Source organism: Lissotriton vulgaris, chromosome 3_1, assembly GCF_964263255.1.
Source record: "Lissotriton vulgaris chromosome 3_1, aLisVul1.2, whole genome shotgun sequence".
In the NCBI taxonomy this organism is placed as follows: domain Eukaryota; kingdom Metazoa; phylum Chordata; class Amphibia; order Caudata; family Salamandridae; genus Lissotriton; species Lissotriton vulgaris.
The window spans coordinates 956,565,660-956,587,922 of NC_141689.1; positions in this window are offsets into that span (position 1 = coordinate 956,565,660).

Genomic DNA, 22,263 nt, shown 5'->3' on the forward strand with positions numbered 1-22,263 from the left:
CCCAGTGCGACAACGTGTCAACTTCAAACTTTGTTGCATAATGCATAAGTGCATTTACGGGTCCGGTCCCAAAAACTTAAAAGACATTTTTGTCCCCTACTCTCCTGGACGTGCCTTGCGCTCCAGTAACACCATGGTGATGCAGGTACCAAGAGTTACCAGAGCAAGACAGGGAGGCCGGGCACCCTCATTCAAAGGCCCCCTGCTATGGAACTCCCTCCCCTCACAGCTGAGACAAATTTCTAATCTTTTTTCTTTTAGGAAAAAATTAAAAACATACCTATTTACCCTAGATTAATTTACTTCTGCTTCCTACTCTGTCATCCCCTAACATGTCTCTCAACCCTTACAGAAGCTACGCGCGGAGATACCCCTTCGGGGCTGATTCAGGCGCGTTATAAGATTATAAATAAATAAATAAATAAATTTGGGCACTTTGCCACTGCTGTTCAGTGTCAAAGTGCAAGTGCTCCCTCTGTAAATTGTTGTTATGGATTGGTGTTTCCATGATTGGCTTATTTGACGTACTACTAAGTCCATAGTATAGGGCACAGTGTACGCCCAGGGCCTGTTAGTCAAATGCTGCTAGTGGGCTTGCAGCACAGATTGAGCCACCCACACAGCGCAGCCTTGCAAAAGGGTCTCAGGCCTGCCATCGCAGGGCCTGTGTGCAGTTGCTACAGCCATGTCGACCTGGCAAGTGCACAACTTCAAGGGGAGGGGCGTTGTCTCGCCCCAAATAGTCGCACTGCCATCTTAGCGGCCATGTATTACTCATTTGTAAACCATAAGTTCATTGTTTTTCATCGCATTTACTATATCATTATACGCCTTTTAATTCATACTTTATATTTGAATCCACACTCCGCATAATAGACCTTTTTTTCCATGTTTCTTATGTTCACGCTGTGTCCGTCCTGACCTCTTGCAAGAACATGACAAATGCCTGATTCGTCCAAGGCAGTGTATTTATTTAAAAAGCCAATGCATTTCGGGCGACGAACGCCCCTTCATCAGGGGTCACTATAAAAAAACAACAATACAAAAAGAACCACTCTCTCTAAACTCCTCTCCCTTGATCACACTGGTATTACTAAACGGTCTCTTTTCCTTCCTGATCGCAACCTACATACCAAGCGCTATATCAGCAGACATGTGGAGCCTCTGGCCTTTTAATCTACTATAGCTCCTGCTGTCTATTCCCACCTACACCCAACCGTTTGTGCAACTGTTCAAACCCACTGTGCCCCTCATTTCAACCTAATAACCTTTTACCTGAGTATAGATCACTTTACTTTGCACACCTGTGTTTAAACCGATACTCCCGCTGCTTTATTTATCCCGCACTCCTTCACTAAAACTTGTGCTTTCCCTCTATCTCTAGCTCCGGTTTACCAACAATCCACTCCTACCTTACATGCCCTCTCGAGTAGCTACATCATTAACTACGCTGTTACCCCTCAACCATGACATTCAAAACTGCTAGTGCCGTACCTGCCATGCACGTTTAAAAACCATCAGGTTTCCTCTGCCGTCCACAAAGTGATTGTTCGCTTCCTTAACCCTCCACAATTTCACTGGTATGTTACTCCCTGCTACTCCCTGATTGGCCCTCTACACTATCTACTCCCGCCATCAGTACTGCTGGTGCTGTTTTACAACCAGAACCTACATTTCCCATAATGCAGTGAACTCTGAGGATTCATGTAAAATGGTCCCAATCACGATACTCCATGTGCCACAGTAACTGCTAATGAACACTCTCAAAAACTTATTACTGCTGATCACCACATTGTGCAATTAGTTGTTTTTAAAGTTTATCAAGTTAGTTTCCATCTAATATCAACGCCGACTTGTACGACGAATCCAAGATGTTTCACCGGACATGTGATCTTAGGTCAATTTCCCTTTTCTTTATTTCACTTTTAAAATATTGCGGGTGCTATCCCAGTTCAGGGCAGTCTTCATGAAATGATTAATTAACGGATGAGATGCACTCCTTATCTTCACATTTTAATCCAATGTATCCATAATTATCCAACAAATGCAGACTGAGAAGGGGCCCTGCCCAAACGGCACATGAGTAGTAAACAACTTCAAGGGGGAGGGGCATCCTCTCGCCCCAAATAGTCGCACTTGCCAGGCCCAAACGTTCCCTTTTCTTACATGAGTCACCCCTAAGGTAGGCCCAATGTACCCCTGTGGGCAGGGTGCAGTGTATGTGAAAGGTAGAACATGCCCTGGTGGGTGTGGCATGTCCTGATAGTGAAATACTACCAATTTTGTTTTTCACTATTGAAAGGACTATCTGTCCCAGAGGACAGAATGGGGAATTTACTTGTAACATCTTATAAGTATAGCTGCCCCTGGGAACGTAGAGTTTAGTATGCCTGAACTCAAAATATAAAGATGCATCTTTTAGTAAGGATGATTTTTATATTCTGGGTTTGAAAACCACTTTTAGAAAGTAGGTATTTTCTTACTAAGCCATGCAGTCTGCTTCTGCTAGGTTTGTGCATTGACTGTCTGGCTTTGGAGTGACAGGGGCTGGGGATGTGCATTCTGTTCAGACAGCCAATTGGGGTGGGGGTGAGGTGTTTCCTGCCTTTCCAGGGTGTGTCAGGGCTAGGCTGAATAGACTTAGGCTACATTTAGAGTAGGAGGAGGAGATTTCTTTCACACCTGAATGATGGGACTGGTCTGCCTTAGACAATGCTGTCGCCACCTCCTTCCAGGAAGCAGCACTAGAGAGGACAGAACTGGTTTCTGGCCAGAGAACAAAGGAGTTTGTGGTATAAAAAGTGGGCCCCAGGCCCCCAAACATTAGATTGCTTTTGGACTTCAACAAAGAACTGTTGTGAATGTATCTAGGACACTAATTAAATATTCCTGATTCATGCCCTTATGTGGTTATGATAAATCATGTCCTTATGAAGGCATAAAAATCATACCCATATATAGTCATAGCCCACGCAGCCCAAATCCGGCAAGGCTACTTCCTTAGATTTCTAGAGAGCACAACGAGTTCTTTCGACACACCAAACCTTCAGCAACCTGGGAATTCCCCATGTCTTTGTTTTGATTTGTCATAGAACTCCTGCGAGCACTAAAGGAACAGCCAGTTCTTAGTGACATCTTTTATTGACGTCTTATGTCCAACCTTACGTCAAACACGGCACCTTCCAGGTATAAATATACCAACACTTGCCTTAAGCAACACACGGTGGTGTGGAGCAGAGCTCTATCTACTTATCCGAAGCCCAGCTGATGCGAGAGCCGAAGGAAGCCGTCCCTCCCCTTTGACACACCGGGAGAGAAGCATCCTTTTCTAACGCCGAGAAATCCAGCTCCGGTGCTTCCAGTCACCCTTGCGGGTTACTGGGAGATCGAGTCCCGAGAAATGAGATACAAGACCTCCTTCATTCTATAACCAAGGTACTGGGCTGATTAAAACCTTAGAGAGAATTCTTGATTCAGATTCTTGGCAAAAACCCAACTTAACTTAAAACTGCAACTTACTTACTCCTTCCCACGTATTAGGCTTGGTCCACCGGGGTAGGCGTATCTTAGAAGCACCAGTTGAGTTCGTTAGTCAATGTTTTATGTATGTAAATATTTTATCCTTTTTAAAGTATCATATGGCTAAGAAACCATATCAATGCTTTTACAGTATTATTTCATAATACTCCTTTTACTGTACGCACTTTACTTCATGATAAGTATTGCAATTGTGGCAATTAATTTCTCTTGCATGAGAAAGAAGACTGCTCAATAAAATAACACCTTTTTATTGAAAACCCCCGTCTCTCTATTTCTCTGCACCCTTAAGCATGCACGATTGACTGAGTGAAATAACTGTCTATTGTTTTCACACGACTCTGGAGATATACTCCTTATTCTGGGGGAGCAGAGTTGTCATGTTATATGGTTGTCAGAAGCTAATCCCTTCTTGTCCAAATCAGGGAACTTAACCTCTCCCTATTCATTCGAGAAAGTTTCTAGTAACCTCTGAGCTAGCTAGCAAAACAAATTAAGTCTAACATAGTCAGTAGAGACCTAGATGACCACAGTCCTACGTCTACACTGCTGTTTATGTTATTCCAATGCGCAGAGCCTATTGGGAATATAGGAACTACGCTACAGAACCTCTGCCTAGGAGAAGAGCTGGAATAGACTGAAGGAGGAGTTCTGCCCCTTTGCTGTGTGATTTCTGGGGTTGGCCTGCATTCGCTGGTTCTGCCAAGGAGAGGAACTGTGTGTGTATCCTGCTTGACAAAGTATCTCCAAGGGCTGGAAAGTGGAGCTTGTCCCCTGAGCAAGAGGTCTCAGGAACAGCAAAGACCTCCCCATCTTTCTGGGAACCGTCTCAGGAACCGTTGGTTTCGGCCCCCGCAGAAGAAAGGAGCAGCTGACTCTGTCACCGAGTCCGTTGCAGGATTCCGTGTCATTGAGGCACAGCAGAAGGGCCGCCGCACTTCGCAAGGCATCCGTGGTCTCACCGAAGCCGTCTGGATGATCATCACCGAGCCATTGCTTGCAACACGTCCTGTGAGCACCGCACTCATCACCGCCTCACTTCACCATGCCTGCACATCACTGACACCGTCGCTGCACAACCCAAACATCAACCGGCTCCATCGCCTGCACCACAACCTGCTAGCACCGCATCGTGCACTGCCTCAACCTGCACCCTAAGCCTTGCTCTCACCAATGCCGTCTGGATGATCCTCACTGGGCCGCTGCCAGCACCACATCGTCAGGGCACTGCACTTTGCACCGCTTCCATTTTGCAACAAAACCATGACGGTTGCCCCAGACCGACTCGCACCAACGTGTCGGCCGCAATGAGAAAGGTACTGCTCATGAGTCTGTCAACCCTTTAGCTGGCCCATACCAATTCAGTCAGCTGGAACTGTTAGACTGGACTGACCGAACGGAGCTACTGACTCGGAAGAACTGTGTTTTTCAGCTAGTTCTGCAATGTATAGGTTATCTTGAAACATAACTATTTTTACATTATTATATGTTGGATTTTTGTCGTATTTGGTCTTGTTGGTTTAGATAAAGTTTTGCTTATTTTCTAAACTGGTGTGGTGTCCATTTGTAGCGTTTTTATTCAGTTACTGTATGCATGCACAAATAATGTACACACTGAGATAAGCCTGTCTGCTCGTGCCTAGCTGCCAAGGGGGGAGCATGAGTTATTTTAGTGGTGTATCTCCCTTACCCTGATTAGGAAGAGGGATCCCAACTTGGACAACAGTGCATACCAATGCCAACTAGAGACCCCCATTTCTAATAGGACCAAACACACACACTCACTGACTCCACAAAATGGTGATCGCCGCTTGGCCAGCAAAAAAGAAGGCGTAGAGAACAAAGGTAAAATGCCACGACACACACACGCCTTGCCAGAAAAGAAGGAGGCATGGACAATAAAGAACATTTGGTGGCCTATGACAAATGCACACACTGGCTACGCAAAATGGCTAACGTTGCCTGGCCAGCAAAGAAGGAAACATGGAGAAAAAAAGAACATGGTTTCCCTACCATGTCTCAGGTGCCCCCCTCAAACGATAATGTTGTAGCATTGCAATGAAGGGATTATGCAGATACTTTTACCCAAATATGTCTGGGCGCACACATGGGACTGACCTTTACCCACCATCAGCAAATCAGAAATGTCAGAAAAGAAAACTAAATAACAACCATACCACACATATAACTGAGAACACAGGTTACTTGAGCCCGGCTCCAAAAGCCACCCTGACTCTAGCCACCAACAATCACATGCAGAAAAATAGTAACCTCCAAAAAACATTTGATACAAGGCCATCCACAAACCCCTAAAATGATTTAAAGAGCACAGTAGCAGTGAGAATATGAAAAATACTGTAAAAGATACACCAAAGACGTACTTCAGGGCAGTCTATGCCCAAACAGAAAAACAACAAGACAGTAAAATGACTAAGACATCTGTACACAATTCTCTTCAATCTCTTACCAAACGGACAGATTCTACACGATTTCTCCAGTTTGGAAGAAGATATTTCTCTTTCCGAAATAGTTGCTGCTCTTCATCACTTAAAGGTAAATAAAACACATGGGCCCGAGGACTTTACTATGGAATTACCCTCATTTTGTCACTGCATATTGCCTAAAGTTTTCGACTTATTTTCATCTTTCTCCATTTCCATGTCTCCAAAGGTTACTTTTTTAGTGGCAGCTATCTGACTTAGTCCCACATAGGTTAAAAACCATACTTGATGTAAAAGCTATCATATCATCTCACTCGTTAGTGTGGATTATAAGCTCCTTGCTAAAATCATTGCTTTACATATTGAGGGGCATATTATCAAGAACGGGGTTAAAGTTATCGCCGGTTTAGTGGCAGAAAACTGCAGCTAAAGCGGCTATAATGGGCTTGATAATATGCCCTGGAGAATTCCTATAGAAGCCCAGGTTCACACCAGAACATGGGCTTCTATTGGAATTCTCCAGGCCATATTATCAAGCCCATTATCGACGCTTTAGCTGCAGTTTTCTGCCGCTAAACCGGCGATAATTTTTAATGCCATTCTTTATAATATGCCCCTTAGTCCCTTACCCAAGATAATTTGTCCCAAACAAGCTGTTTCCATTACAGGTCGCATGGGTTTGAGCAATATTATACTATTTTTCAATATTTTAATCAAAGCCCCTTTCCTCAACTATCCTCTGGCTGATGTTACCATTGATGCAGAAAAGGCCTTTGATAGACCTAATTGATCTTTTATCTTTAAAGTTTTTACAATGGTTTGGATTTAGCCTTAAAACTCTTTCATTAATATCTTCTATGATTCCCCTAAAGCTTCTGTTACAGTTAATGGTTTATCTTTCTGATCAAGTTGCGGTCTTAAAGGCACAGTCTATGTTACCACAAGGGACTGTGTGTCGGCGTCAGTTGCCGTCTGCTGTGGATAGCTCTGTGCTGGGGTGTAGAGTTTTAAAGTGTGCTCTGGTACTGATATCTGGCCGGAGCATACCATGTTGAAAGATAAGGCAGCCGTAAAGCGTGCACCATAGGCAAACAGTAATACACCTAGGAACCAATTAAAACAAGACAAAATGCGCAGTCCAAGATGTTCTTGGGTGCAAGAATACACAGAGCCAGATTAGATAATTTGCACAGGTGCCAGGCTACATTTGTAGTAACGTTTGCCCCAAAACACCAATGCAAAAACTACAGTTTAAAGGACGGATGGGGTTCTGAATCTGCGGACATGAGAGACCGATTTAGAGTGTGTGAGTGTGTGTCTGTGAGAGAGTGTGCGTGAGTGAGAGAGTGTGTGAGTGCGTGTAGTGTGAGTGTCTGTGTGTGTGTGTGTGAGTGTGTGTAAGAAAGTAGCGAAATAGAGACAAAAGGATGTTCATGCAGGAGGAAAGATTAAAAAGACAGTGTTGGAGAGAAAAGAGCTGAAGTTGCAGACAGGCAGATGGATTGACTTCAGAAAAAGGTAGGAGAAAGAGGGTATAAGTGACTAAATCAGAAAGGTGGATTGCAGAGAAAAGGTGATGAGAAGGAGAAAAATGCAAGTTATTTCTCATTTATGTAATATGAATTAGCCCCGGGAGAAATGTTAACTATAGCAGTAAATTTTGCATAATTACCCAATATTGCATTAAAAAAATTACGTTAAAATTGTTATTATGCAATTTATTATCATTTTTAATACAAGAGTCATTTGTGCAAAAAACATCGGGGCATATTATCAAGGGGGTTTATGTCCGCTTTTTTGGCTTTAAAAGCCAAGAAATCTGAGATAAAATTATCTCCCTATTACCTAGCTGTCGCTAACACCAGTTAGCGACAGCTAGTAGGAGATAGCGACCATCTTGGGCCCCACTTTGCATGTCAGTGATATTTATCACTAATGACATGCAAAGTGGGAGTGCCAAGATGTTAGCGACTGGAAACAGTCGCTAACATCGCTATCTCCTATTACCAACTTTTGGAGATATTCGCGCGAATATCTCCAAAAGCTAACACCTACCCTGAGCAGTTCTTAGCCATGTTATCCAATGGGAGGTGTATAACATGGCTAAGAGCATTAGCTCGGTAATGCATGAATATCGCTGACTATTCAGCGATATTCATGCATTGCGGCCGATTTTTATCGCATTTGCGATAAACCTTGGTAATACCAAGGTTTATCTGTGGTAAAAATCGCTGCAGCTCAGCGGTAATTTTTTGTCTATAACCAAGCGATAGCGATAATTATCGCTATTGCTTGGTAATATGCCCCAGAGTGTTTTTTTTAACTGACAGGCGTCCTGCTGGTATCTCACAAGCGACTATTTTACCCGAAGTACGTGCTCGTTTGAAAAAAGTCACATGAGATACTGGCAAACCACATTTCTCTCTAAAAGAGTAATTTCGTGAAATGTTTGTGGAATTTTATGAAGTTACATGTGGAAAAAAATACACTATCTCACCCAATAACATTTATCTGATATTGAATAATAATCGCTGCCCAGAAGCATTGGTAAAGCCAAAGGCCTGACTTGTTTTAATGTGTATGTTTTATAATGTTCTGTGATATATTGGGAAGAACCGACAGAAAACACACAGAAAAACACACAAATATTGGTCAGATGGCCCTCTTTGCCTCGTACATGATTCTAGTTCACACATAGTAGGGCAAGCAATAATTAGGTAGACCCTGCCTTTTGTAAAGGATTCCTAGCTATGCTGCTGTAGCTTCACCCCTTTTAGAGACCCGCCACATTTTATTCTCACTTAAAGCTCTGGGTTAAATCTTCTATGGATTGGAATAGTATTCACTTTCATACACTTAAGGACATCTTCATTTGGAAAAGTAGATATTCTCTGACGCTTGGGTGAAGAGAAATGACTGCATAATGCACAATACAGTTCTTACAATGCAATAATTATGAACATCCCGTTTTTTCGATTGATTTGCACCTTACAGGTTGAGAGTACCTATTCCGAGTTTGAAGGGAAATTGATTTGTTCACGGGGGCACTCAAGAAAAATAAAAATGATTGCCATGCAGGCTTTAAAGGTCATTTAGGGTTCTATTCAGGAAGAATGTTTTTGCCCAAGGAATAAAACGACAGAACAATCAAAATAAATGATGCCCTGGGGCAGTAGTTAAATGGCTTCTATTCCTGGCTCACATCTGTCTGAAACATACAGCCCATACAATTCGTTTTAATTATGCAAACATTTTGCACAGACCTTTTCTGCTCTGCAGTGAGCCTGTTTTTTTTCTAAAATCAGTTGCTTCGGAGGCTTCAGAAAAGCATGTTTCTATGATTGTTTTTGTGTTGCTTCAGTAACTCCGAAGCATTTATCCATGTAATAGCGTGGCCTTCTGCTTCACTGATTATATAGTCCGCACGCTTCAACAACTTTGTTTGATAGGATTCAGACAAAATATTGCCTCGTATATTTCGTGTCTCGTATGAATATTTATAGAAAACACAGAGAGCAAATATTTTTAAGATACCGCCTTACTTTTTGATTTAGAAAGAACATACTAATAAAAGGATTAAAATACAGGTTGAATAAAAAATATTAAGCAATATCAATGCAAAACACTCGGTTTGAAACATTTTATATGACAGATGAAATAAACATTTTCGGAAATGAGATCTTATTGGTCAGAGTTCAAACGTGGAAATCATAAACAATGTGTGAAATTTTGTGAAGTCAGAAACAGCTCAACTCAAAATAGTGTCATCTAAGGGACAGGTCAGGATTCTGAAATGTCACCTACCTGTTCCTAAACCTCTTAATTCACTGTGATAGTTATAGTAAGGTGCAGAAAATGTGTGCATGTTTTTGATGAATAAGAAATCCTGTATGTCACATAGTCTCTGTAGGCAAATGGTATTACTTGTTTTTTTAAAGAGTTCTAAAAAACTGAAGAACCACCTTCCACAAAATCGTACGTTTCACATTCATAAAAATCACACCACAAAGATTCTGTATGCATGCATCAGTGCCATAGAGGAGTCCTCCATTAACCAGTAGGATCCATTGATAAGCATCACCCTAGTTTAGTTTTAGTTTTAGTTTTAAAGGGTTTTATAACGCGCTCTATTACTATCTAGTATCCTGGCGCGGTGGAGAAGAATGTGGCAAGTTTGCGGGGCAAAGAAAGAGAAAAGACAGCTAGGAGGAGAGGGAGATCAGTTAAATGGCCGCATTAAACAGATGAGTTTTTAACCCTTTCTTAAAACAGGTGATAGAGTGGGCTGCACGGAGGTGGAGCGGAAGCGCATTCCAGTCTCTGGCAGCTCTCACAGAGATAGACTGGCCTCCCAGTCTGGCAAACTTAAATCTGGGCAGCACCATCTTGCACTGATTGGCAGATCAGAGGCAGCGATTAGGGACATAGAAAGAGAAACGTCTTCTCAAGTACAGGGGCCCAAGCTGATGGATAGCTCGGAAAGCAAGAACCAAAGCCTTGAACATGATTTGCTGAGCTACAGGGAGCCAATGGAGGCTACCCTAAACAAACCCTCGTTACACAGAACAAATTACACCTACCTAGCATGACTAAGATCACTGAGAAAACCAACTACCATCAGGAAGGCCACCCCTAGACCACTGTGCTCCATAGTGCTAGGAGGTCAACAGCACCATTGGGGCTGAGAACCGCTTAGGTTTGCACCTATGTAAAGTGGGTGTAAGAAATCCGCCTTTTCTGCAAGGTCACCCTGGTTTTGGCAGCACCTTCTGCTGGACCCTTATCTTTTTGCTGGTTTTAGAACATTGTGTACGTTGCCCCTACTAATTAGTAGTGAAGTGCCTGTGCTTCCCTTTAAACATGGTTGGATTGGCATATTCCTAATTGGTATTTTTCATTAGCCTATAATTCCATAGTATATGGTATGAAGTGTGCCGATGACCTGGTTGTTAAACACCGCTAGTGGACTATATTGCCTATTGTGCCATCCACTACAGTGGCAGTGCAAACATGGCTTCAGGCTTACCATTGTAGCCTGACCACAGCAGTGTAAAAGCTGCAATTCAGCCTGTCAGAATATACGTTTTTGGCAAGTCAAAACCTCCTTTTTAAATATTAACAAGTCACTGCTACGTAGGTCTTGTAGCCCAAAAAGTAGAATACATGGTATTTAAAAGTCAGACATTTAGATATGTAATGTTCATATGTCCTTACCAGCACTGCTTTTTTTCCCTGTGGCAGGTGTAGATGTCCCATGTACAAAACCAGAATACAGATTAAAATCCTACTACTGAATGGAACTAGCCAGAAATATAATTAAACAACAATTTTTAATAGTTTTTAAAAAATCCATTTAATGGCGAGTTTGATTCTTGATAAATATTTTGGAAAAGTATCTTTTTGAAAGTTACCTTTTCCCTGCCCGAACTTCCTGGAGGCTAATTAGCATTTTCTCTCCAACTTCATCAAGTCGGTGAATAGCATTTAAATAGATGTGAAATGCATGCCAGGAGAAATAAATATAGGCTGACCTGAATGGGCCAACATGATTCCCCTGAATCTCAAATAATATGCAGGGTGGGGGCTGTGGGCATCCTTTTTGATATTACTGTGTCAACTCTTGCTGGAGTGTCAAATCCTGCTTTACAGGTAAGATGAGCAGTCCCAGCTGGTATGACTCATGGGTGGAGGGGGTTGCCCAGGGAGAGGGACATGCGGGGGAGGTTTAATGTAAAAAAAAAATAACTTAAGTTAACTTACCTTTGCATTTGCCGTCCTGTCCCGTGTCATCCATCTGAACAGGGAGCAGCCTCCCTCCTCTCCCCTAAGCCAATCATAGTGCTGCAATGGCAGCATTGTGATTGGCTGGGACGCTGACCACACAGGCGTCTATTGGGAGGCCATTTTATCTATGTATGCTGTATGCAGCCTACATTGAGAAAATACAGAGTATGTATGACAGGTTTGGTTGGCCCTGGGGCCAACTGAACAGTCAGCGCACTCAGAGTGGGCAAGCCACTCCTCCCATGGACTCCAGCAGACCTGCCCAACCGCCCGCCTCCAACCAGGCATACCCTTCTGCTTACTCGCATTGCGAGAAGCAGAAACATAAAATTTAATTTAAAATAATATTTTATCTTTCTGCTTCTCGCACTGTGAGAAAGAAGTGGACAACGCTCTTCCACCCACAAGGAGGAGCTGCCCCTGAAGATGGGGCTTAAATATGACAGTTGCGATGCTCTTGAAAGCAGGAAAATAGGATTCCACGACATACCTGTGATCTGGTTGCTTGAAAAACTTGCTTTTGTCTAGTCCAAATTTTAAATGGTGTTGGCGTAGGTCACATCATTTCGGGAATTTCGTTTTTTGCTTCTTATGCAAAATTTGCAAAACTATGCCATTACACCACTTCACAATTATTGGCAATTTGCTGTAAAAATTGACTGCAAAAGCACCAGAAAAAAGACACGAGCAGCTGTTGTTTGTGGTTCTCTTATTTGAATGCGTCTTTGTGCCAAAAATTCATGTGAAGATATAATTTGCTCTAAAACATTGTGCAAAATGACAGATTTTCAATTTTCATAATGTACCGTAATTTTGAGTAATTTACATGAATTTTGCAAACCTACTTTAACCCTACAAGACTTTTAGTCTCTGGGTTTCAAATTTAACACTTGGGGCAAGCTTGAAAGGAAAGAAACAGGATGCCAAGACTGTTCTTGACCATCCACTGTCTGGTAGCTGGACAGCCCTACTTTTGTCCTACCAGAATTCTGTCTCTGGGTTTATTAGGGTTACAGTGTCTACCTCGAAATGAATTTTAGTAATAGATATAGGAGGACACCAGAATACCATAGTACATTCCACCCCCACATACACACCCAGACCTCAGAGCATAAGTTGAGTAAGCCTGGAGATATTCGTCATCTTTGAAAATCTTAAAAGTGGTATGGTTTGCCCCCAGGAACTATTACCGGATTGGTTTGGAAGTGCACAGGAGTCATTCTTACTCACTACCTAGTGCCAGAAGTAAATAAGGCCTCTTCAGGCACCCACTTTCAGAACACTGCTAGACCTGAGGAAGAACAAAAGAAGACTGAATCTACTATCTGTGACCTGAGAGGTGCCCTGAAGGATGGGACCTTCTCACTCCTGTACCCTGGTCAAGGAAGTGGACTCCAATGGTCTTGAGGCTGACTTCCTGTTCAAGCTACAGAGTCACAACAAGCTATAAGCGGACCAGTGAAAACTGTACCTGGACTGGACCCTGCTGTTAACCTCTGCCTGACAACCTGTGGGTCTCAAAATACCACCCTTAAGGCCATGGGATGCTTTAGATGTGTACACCTGTAGTGGATTGTGCCTTAAAGAACGAAATCAGAAGGTAACCTGCCCTCAATCACGGTGTGCCTCACACTGTACCTAGATCCTGGTCTACCATGACCATTGATTATCATTGGCCCATTCTGGTTCTTGGCACAATTCCTACTTAAAGCTTTCAAAATTCATTTCTCTCGTTCACCTATTGGATTTGTGTGAGTTTGGGGTAATTTTGTTTATTCAATTTTACTCTACTTTCTCAATCAGTTTGGGATTTTTATTGTTTTGCATTTGTACGTTCTTACTATTTTGGTACTACATAAAGACTTTACAAATTGCCATATAGCTGTGCGCTTTGTGCCATAGCTACCATAAGTTGAATTCATGATAATTCAGTGACTTTGAAGGCTCACCTTGACAAGAGGTGTGATTTTTCCTTGAGGTGGTTAGTCACCCAACCTAATTATTAATCCACTTTTTTACAGGGGTTAATTAAACATTTTTATGGGACCAGCTAAGTGAACATCAACTCTCTTGAAAGCTGAATTAGTTAAAATAGTTATTTATAAATCATCAAAAATCCTTTTAAAACAGAGACCTGTTGCTTTTAGCATGCTAGCCTTTCTCCAGTGCAGCCACCAGAATTTTAAGGATAATGCTCAAGGAAAATATCTTTATAATTTAAGCCCCTCTGGTTTATTATCTCCGTGTTGACTTTTTTAGGAATTTCACCCAAGGAACTCCATTCCAAAGTCATGCATGTTGGATAAAGTTCAGCCTTAATTTGTTGCAAGTAGTCTTCGTAATAATACATTGTGCCACATTTTCACATCTAGGTACAGCTTTTTTTAAATGCCCTGCAAGCCATTTTTGACTAATTCTTTTTCTATAATAACAGGGGCTATTTATCTTGTTTCATCCACATTGTTTTCATCTTAGACTGCAACTTCAGGTATTTCAGAACCCTGTGTATTACAAGGAATAAAGAAAAGAGTAATCACAAAGCACATGTGCCATTTTAATACATGGGAGGCTGCAATCCCTGTGTTTGAACCTGCCTCTACTTTCCTTATTATAGTCGAGGCGTGACGTCTGTAGTCACATGAAGTTTGATAATGATGTAGTTGCTTAACTGTAATAACTTATTACAGTTGAGTTGTGACATCATAATGCTTGCTACCAGAGCCATCAGCCAAGGTGAAAGATTGGTCACATGGCATCATTACAGCGGGTGTTTAAACAATGAAAACAAGAACTGGGGTTTCCTTCTTATGATCTGTTTTTCTAAAATGAACAGTGACCAGCAGAAAGGAGATCGTTATGGGATCATGGTTATTTTTTGCACGATGTAGTTATGCAAAAAAACAATATCTGAATGTTACTTCTCAATCTGAACTAGAGGTTTTCTTTAAAATATAACTTACATTACACTGATTGGCAAAACATTACTAACTGGCTTGTGGTGTGTTTCATGTCCCACTAAAGATTCTGCTTTTGATTATAATGTATTTTATAAGAGAGAGCAACACACCAAGGATTTAAGCTTTATGTAAAAAGGGGGAAGGAGTGATCATGTATTATAAGGGTAAAATTCCCTCTTCCATGAGTTAAAACTCAAAGGATATTGCAAGTTACCTTGGAGTTCCATGACTTTCTAAAGAAACTCAGCCTTATGCCTTGCTCCTCTATTTGGCCACAGAGGTCCTTTGTGACTTCTAATATCCATATATGGTACAGTAGGGCTGCCTAGTCCACATATAATCATAGCCTTGTTTATGAACTTTTGCTTTACTGCCACGTCTAGTGCTAAAGAAACAAACTTTCTCTTGGGTATCCTTGTCCTATGTTATTGTTACTTTTATATTGTCTGTAATTTCACCTGTGTCATGACCCCTGGGTCTAACACTGCAATGTTTATATCATTTTCTATTGATAAAACAGATATTTTGTACAATCCGTTTCTTGAATTTTCTGTGCCATAACAGGTGAAATAGAGAAACCAGGTATGTGGCTGTCTCTTTATGATAAAGCATACATTTATCAGATTTTCCTGTTTAATTTTTATTTAAGTAGTAAAACCTTTTTGCATACAATCCGCTAGCTAGGATACCATTGGCCTACCTTATTACATTAATCTTATTAGTATATAGTAATATAGTATGAGTTCATTGGCTTGTGAGAAAGGCTGCATGCAGAAAAGCATCATGGCATGCATTTAGGTTTCCATTAACTTGATTCAGCAGCACTCATGTGAATATGCATTGGTTCTTGATCTTTCTCCGAGAGTACCAATGTGTTTGTGACATATAAATACATACGCATTTGTATAGTCCTAACTACCACAGTCATCACATCCTAATCTCATTTTTTGTAATGTGGGATGTTCATCAATCACACTGGAGGGACCATCTTTGATAGTGTTTGTTGTTTTGCTTGTGTTTGATTGTGCATGCTTACTATAAAGTTTGTACTTGTATAAAAAAAGGTTTGTGTGATTTAGTGAGAAAGTAAATTGAGTTTGATTGAGGAAGATCCTTGTGTTGTACAGTGATCAGGTTGGAGTGCCAATGCACTTTATGTTTTTCTCTCAATTGAGTGTATTAAAATTTAAATTTGGAGGGGCGTGGCTTGCGCCCGACGAGGATGGTGGCATATCCGTAACTCTCTGAGGACGACGGGGGTTACGACGGATCAGCCGTGCCCTTCTGCCTCATAAATTGAGCCCAAATCGGAGGACTGCGCTTTGGAACATACAGGGGTCATTTTGAGACGTCCTGTCGACTTCTCTCATCAAAGGTTGAGTATCCATGTTTAATGTTAGCTTATCACTCTTTTCTGATTTTTACACATGGGCAAACAACTTAAGGTGGTGCTTCATTCCAAAGCAACCTTGCGCCAATTCTTGCTTCACACTAGCTTGCGCTATCAGTGTTTAGCCATGGATGATTCAAACGCCTCCTCACCAAAAACTGCTTCTTCAATTGCGAGTACCCCGACTACTCTTGGCAACAAAGCTTCAACCAAAAGACTAAAGAAAGATCCGCCTTCTCCCCCAACGCCAGTCTCTTCAGTCACTATGGACCTTTTGCTTGAAGAAATCAGAGCCTTGCACCCATTTGCTCAGGAAACTACTGACACTCTCTAGGAAACTACTTCTACTCTCCAAGAACGCTCTAAGAAATGGTTAAATGTGGAAGGTCGTGTTACTATGCTGGAACAAAGTGTTGAATCCTTAAATTCCTCTGCTTCAAAGGTTAATTCCCTATGCTCCCAAATATCCAGTCTACACAAACAGGTTGAGAATTTGGAAAACAGGAATCGATGTAACAATCTTCGTATTTACAGCTTGGCGGAGGGGTCAGAGGGATCGGATTCAATCTCCTTCTTCAAGTCCTTCTTACCTAAGCTTCTCAAACATCTGGAGAGCACCTCTTTAAACATCCAGAGAGCACATCGGTTGGGTTCCTTGTCGCACCAAGCATCTTCCACCTCACTAAGTAAACCCAGAGGAATGATACTGTATTTTCTCGAATATACTGACCTTTTAAAAGTTTTAGCTGCTGCCAGAGCTTTGAACAAAATTACTTGGTCAGGGAATCCACTATTTTTTGTTCAAGAAAACGCTAAATCAACAGCAGACCGACGAAGAGAGTTCTTGGCATTGAGACCTCAGCTACATTCTATTGGTGCAAGATATGGTCTCTTCCACACATGTCTATTTAAAGTCACTATTAACAATAAGACTATCACTTATAAAGATCCGTTGAAACTCAAGAGTTTTCTCTATTCCTTCCGGTCTGATTCCATGGATACTTCATCTGCATCTACTTCTAATTAACCTGTTTTGGTTTTTGATCTATGCATGTGTTTCACCTTGTTTATGATGTGCTTTGCACTTTCTCCATTATGTCTCTCGCGGTATGATGATTAATATGGTTATGGTTCTTTACCTCTTGTCTTTATGTTTCTTAACTCTTTCTCTTTTTCATCTCACTCGCCCTTCTATTTACAGGTTCTTTTTCTTAATTGCTTGTTTTTATGTTACGTTCTTAACTTTGTTTTTTCTTCTCAACAGGTTTTTGCCCAGTCCTCCTCCTTCTCCCCATGTTTATCAATGGTCCGTTGGTCCTGTTCCCCTCCCCTGCTCCTCCTTTGCGAGTTTGGGTAACGTCATTCCTCCGTATGGCTTCCCACCCCTCCACCCTTCGTATGATCTACAATTTGTGTAAGTTTCCTTCCCTCTCTCTTTTTTTCCCCTTATTGATATATCTTGTTTTCTTCATCTGTCGCACTTGCTTTCCCTTTCCTCCCCTTTCTTTGTCATCCTCTTCTTGTTCGATTTCCTCATCGTCTATCTTCTTTTCTTTTTTCTATCTCATTTATTCCCTATATCCTCTCGACTGTGTTTTTATACTTCATTGTATTTTCCTCCATAGGATGTGTGCTTTATTTCTTCAAATTGTTCTTACAGTGTATGCTTTTTTCATGTTAATGTTATCTACTGCAGGAAAATTCAGGCTAACTACATGGAATGTAAAAGGTTTAAATAACCCTATTAAAAGACAACGAGTGTTATCTCACTTAGCTAGGCTGAAAACTGATATTGCCATTTTACAGGAAACCCATTTATCTGATTCCGAAGCTTCTAAACTGAAAAGATCCTGGGTAGGCAATGTATTTTCTTCTCCAGCTTTAGGCAAAAAGAATGGAGATGTGATTTTGTGTCACAAAAAGTTTAATGTGGATATTTTACTAGTTATTCTCCAAAACCGTAGCTGCTTTTGAAAATAAGTGAATTAATGGGTGGTGCTTTTGACCTGAGAGGTGATATGCAATACATCTCACTTTATGCAGATGATTTACTCATGTACCTGGCTAACACTGCAGAATCCTGGATAGAGGCGACGACGCTACTGTGTGGGTTTGGCGAGGCGTCAGGGCTTCAGGTGAATTGGGCAAAGACCTGCCTGTTCCCTGTGAGACAGATGGTGGAGAACCCTCATCAAATGGGAGGTATACAATGGGAATCACGCTGTTTACTGTTTCTGGGGACCCACATTTATGATAAGCAAGAGGATTTGTTGGAGGGTAATGTAAATAGAGCATTTAGAGAGATTAAGGGGAGTGTGGCATTTTGGAGCACATTACCACTCTCGGTGGCGAGCTGAGTGGCATTGTTGAAGATGGTGGCGCTGCCTTGGTTGTTATACTACTTCAGAACACTACCGATATGGATATCAGGTTCATTATTCAAAAGGCTCAGGTCCTTAGTGGGGGAGTTTATATGGGGGAATGGCAGGCGGCCAGTGGCCTTAACCACAATGATGCGACCGAGAGCGGAGGGAGGATGTGCGGTCCCGTATTTTGAGCAATATTACTTGGCAGCTCAGCTGCAGTGGCTCACCCAGGCAGTGGCAAGGGAATTCAGGGGCCCAAATGGACCGGAGGGATGATCGATACCTCGTCATGTCTTATCGTTTGTTATACTTGGTCAGCGACTGCGGCTTGACACGTTAACGCATGAAGAGAGGACGCTGAGATTATGTTGGAACTGCAGCCAGAGGAGAAGTGGGGTTCTACGGCCATATGCGCCAGAGATACCTCTGGGCATGTGCACATCACTTCCGCATGGGGGATATTGGTCTGCATTAGCTGCATGGAAAAATCAGAGAGTACAAATAGTAGGGGACCTGTATGGAGAGGGCGTTCTTTTGCTTTTCCAGATGCTGCAAGACCGATACGGACCACACAGGGGTGCTTTCCTGCTGCATTCAGCCCTCATAGCGGCAATACAATGTTGGTGGGGGGAGGGCTAACTGAGACACAGACACCTCTAACCTGCCAGTATATAGTGATGGCGGCAGGGACCTTTAAGGCCATAACGTGCTTATACAGGAGGATAGGGGAGGACGGGAGACAGCCGCTTAGACAATTGCAGGGGAAATGGGAAGCGGATCTGGGTAAAGAAATCCCTGACACGACATGGTAGAGCATAGTAGAAAGGGCGGGGAGAGTACGCGCAATGTCAGGTTTCAGCTTATTAATGTCTATATAATCCACAGGGTGTACTTAACCCCGGTGCGAATTAATAAATATTTTAATGTAGACACAGCCAGATGCCCACGGTGCAACTCAGAAGAAGCAGAATTTATTCACATGATGTGGAGTTGCCCGCAATTAGGGACATATTGGGAGAAAGTGGTTGAGTTCTTAAGTGGGGTGACGGATAGGCAGATAGATCCAAACATGGGCGCATGCATGCTGCACTGGTTCCCTCATACAAACAAGACAAAAGTCACAAATAAGTTCCTGGACCTAGGGTTGATACTAGCTAAAAGGGAATTAACTATTAATTGGAAATCCAGGCAAGGACCTAGCGCTAAGCGCTGGAAGGTGGAGTTAACAAGGTTTGCAGCAAGCACAAGCATGGTAAGGTTCCAGCTAGCTAGGAGATCCAAATGTGAGAAGGCATTGGAGGCTGCCTAAGCTGGCACTGTTGCTGATACCCGAACCAGAGTCGGATGAGGAATCGTTAGATACGCCGGTGGGGGCGCAATGAATAGGGAGACTGTATTGTAGTACCTCATCAATCCAGGAGACATAGTAGCGGAATTTGGAAAGACGGCGACTTGGTTGACTACACAGGTGAGAGAGAGAGAGCTATATGCCCGTGACCAACTTACATACTTGTTATATCCTATGTTTCTTCATTGCTCATGTTCTTTCATGTATTTGCATCCTAGCACCCTTTGTTGCTCGGTTATTGTGGAATGTTCTACTCCTGATCTTCAGTTGAAGACTGGAGCTTCTTGGATGTGCACTCTGATAGATCTTATGCTGTACTTCAGATTCCTGATTAAACTTAATCCTTAAGTTTATCTCCTTCTCCTGTCATACTTTGGATACAACATAAATTGGCGACAAGGTGGTCAAGTCAGCATTATCTACGGACCTACGCCTAAATTTTATTTATACAGATCTCATCAGACTTCAGCGCTCATCTTTAATTTTTAAAATTTTTCATCTACCTTCATCAATCCTACTCATCAATAGACTTCATTGATACTGAACTTCTACTAAAAACAACAACATCTTCATTCATTCAAAAGTAAGTTGTTTACTTTATACATTGTGATTTGATAGCACCAGCGCCTGTATTTTCCACTGTGCCCTGATTGCACCAGCGGTAGATTATTAATTACCTACTTTTCTACACTTCGTTTTCACTTTGCTCCTTATAAACTTCTAATGGAAATAACATTCTCCTCATCTGAAAGTAAACTGTTTATTTTCTAGTGATTTGATAGCACCTGCCCCTGCGCCTGCATCCCTACTGTGCTCTGATTGCACCAGCGGTAGATTATTAATTACCTACTTTTCTACACTTCGTTTTCACTTTGCTCCTTATAAACTTCTAATGGAAATAACATTCTCCTCATCTGAAAGTAAACTGTTTATTTTCTAGTGATTTGATAGCACCTGCCCCTGCGCCTGCATCCCTACTGTGCTCTGATTGCACCAGCGGCAGCTTTCTATTACTCATGTTTCATTTTTCATTTTGGTCTCGTTTCATCCATTGTGAATTTCACAGCTGCCACTCCTTGCTGCCTTTGACTGCGCACTCCTTCGGCGCTATTTGACATTTTAAACGTTTGATTGACTTTAGTATTCAAACAATTCTTCATTCATTTTACAATTATTCATGGACAACTTTTCATTTCTTCGTTTTTACTAACTTGTACTTTGATTTTCCAGACAAACGATCTTTCTATTCAACTGCCCTTACTTGTTAAAATCCTGGAGAGGATTTTCAAAAGTCGCCTTCATTGCTGTTTTGAATCAGCGCGGGGACGGCGCGCTGTATTCATTCCATTTCTTCCTCACCATCTTCAGCAGGATTCACGTCATCACGACTGCACGCTTCTACGTGTCATCACGTGGTATTCATACGCGTCATCACGCGGCGGCCATTTTAGGTTGCCTAGCAACGACTACGATAGTTGAATATTTTCTTTCTTCCTGCTACGAGGTAATCAATTGTTTATTACGTGTGTTTTCTTCGCTGACACACACAGCTAATTTAATACATTTAAAACGTGTGTTACTTTCCGCTGACACACACAGCTTTCATTTCATATTTTACATCGTGTGTCAGTTTCGCTGATACACACAGCTAACATTACCTCTTCACGACGTGTCTCATTTACGCTGATACACTCAGTTTAAATACTTTGGCATTATATCAACTTCTGCAACCAGCATTATCTACGCTGACACGCACAGCTGACATATATTTACAAGGTGTGTCACTTATATAACTGATTTTGCATATCTACTCAGACTTCTTTTTCTTTGCTGTAATGGTTTTCAACTATGTGCCACATAATTATTATGGTTTATTCCTATTAATATTTACAAGTTAAGTTACTTATTATTAATTTTTCTTGATTGCTTTGTGTATACTTTATTTTTACACATTATTTAATTTACTAATTTAGGATGGCTCAACAAACTGCAGTTCTTCCATCTTCCTTTCTCCCTGAACCAGGTACGCCAAAGATTAAATGGACACATTGGTTTAAAGCTTTTAATAGTTATATAGTTGCCATTGATGCTGTAAAATTTTCTGCTGCTAGAAAAAATGCAATGTTATATAGTGCTTTAGGTGCTGAAGGTCAAAGAATTTTTGATCATCAACCCCCTGTTATTAGACCTCCTTCGGATGATTGGAATGAGTACACTGAAGCTATTGCTCGTTTAGAAACATATTTTAAGGATGAACCAAGTGTAATTGTTGAAAGACATAAATTTTACACCCGCAAACAAAGAGAGTATGAAAAGATTGATATATTTCTAGCTGAGTTAAGAATTTTGGCTGCAACTTGTGAATTTGAAGGTCCTATTGATCAGTATCTCAGGGATCAAATCGTTGTAAATTGTTTTAACAACAAAGTTCAGGAAAGGA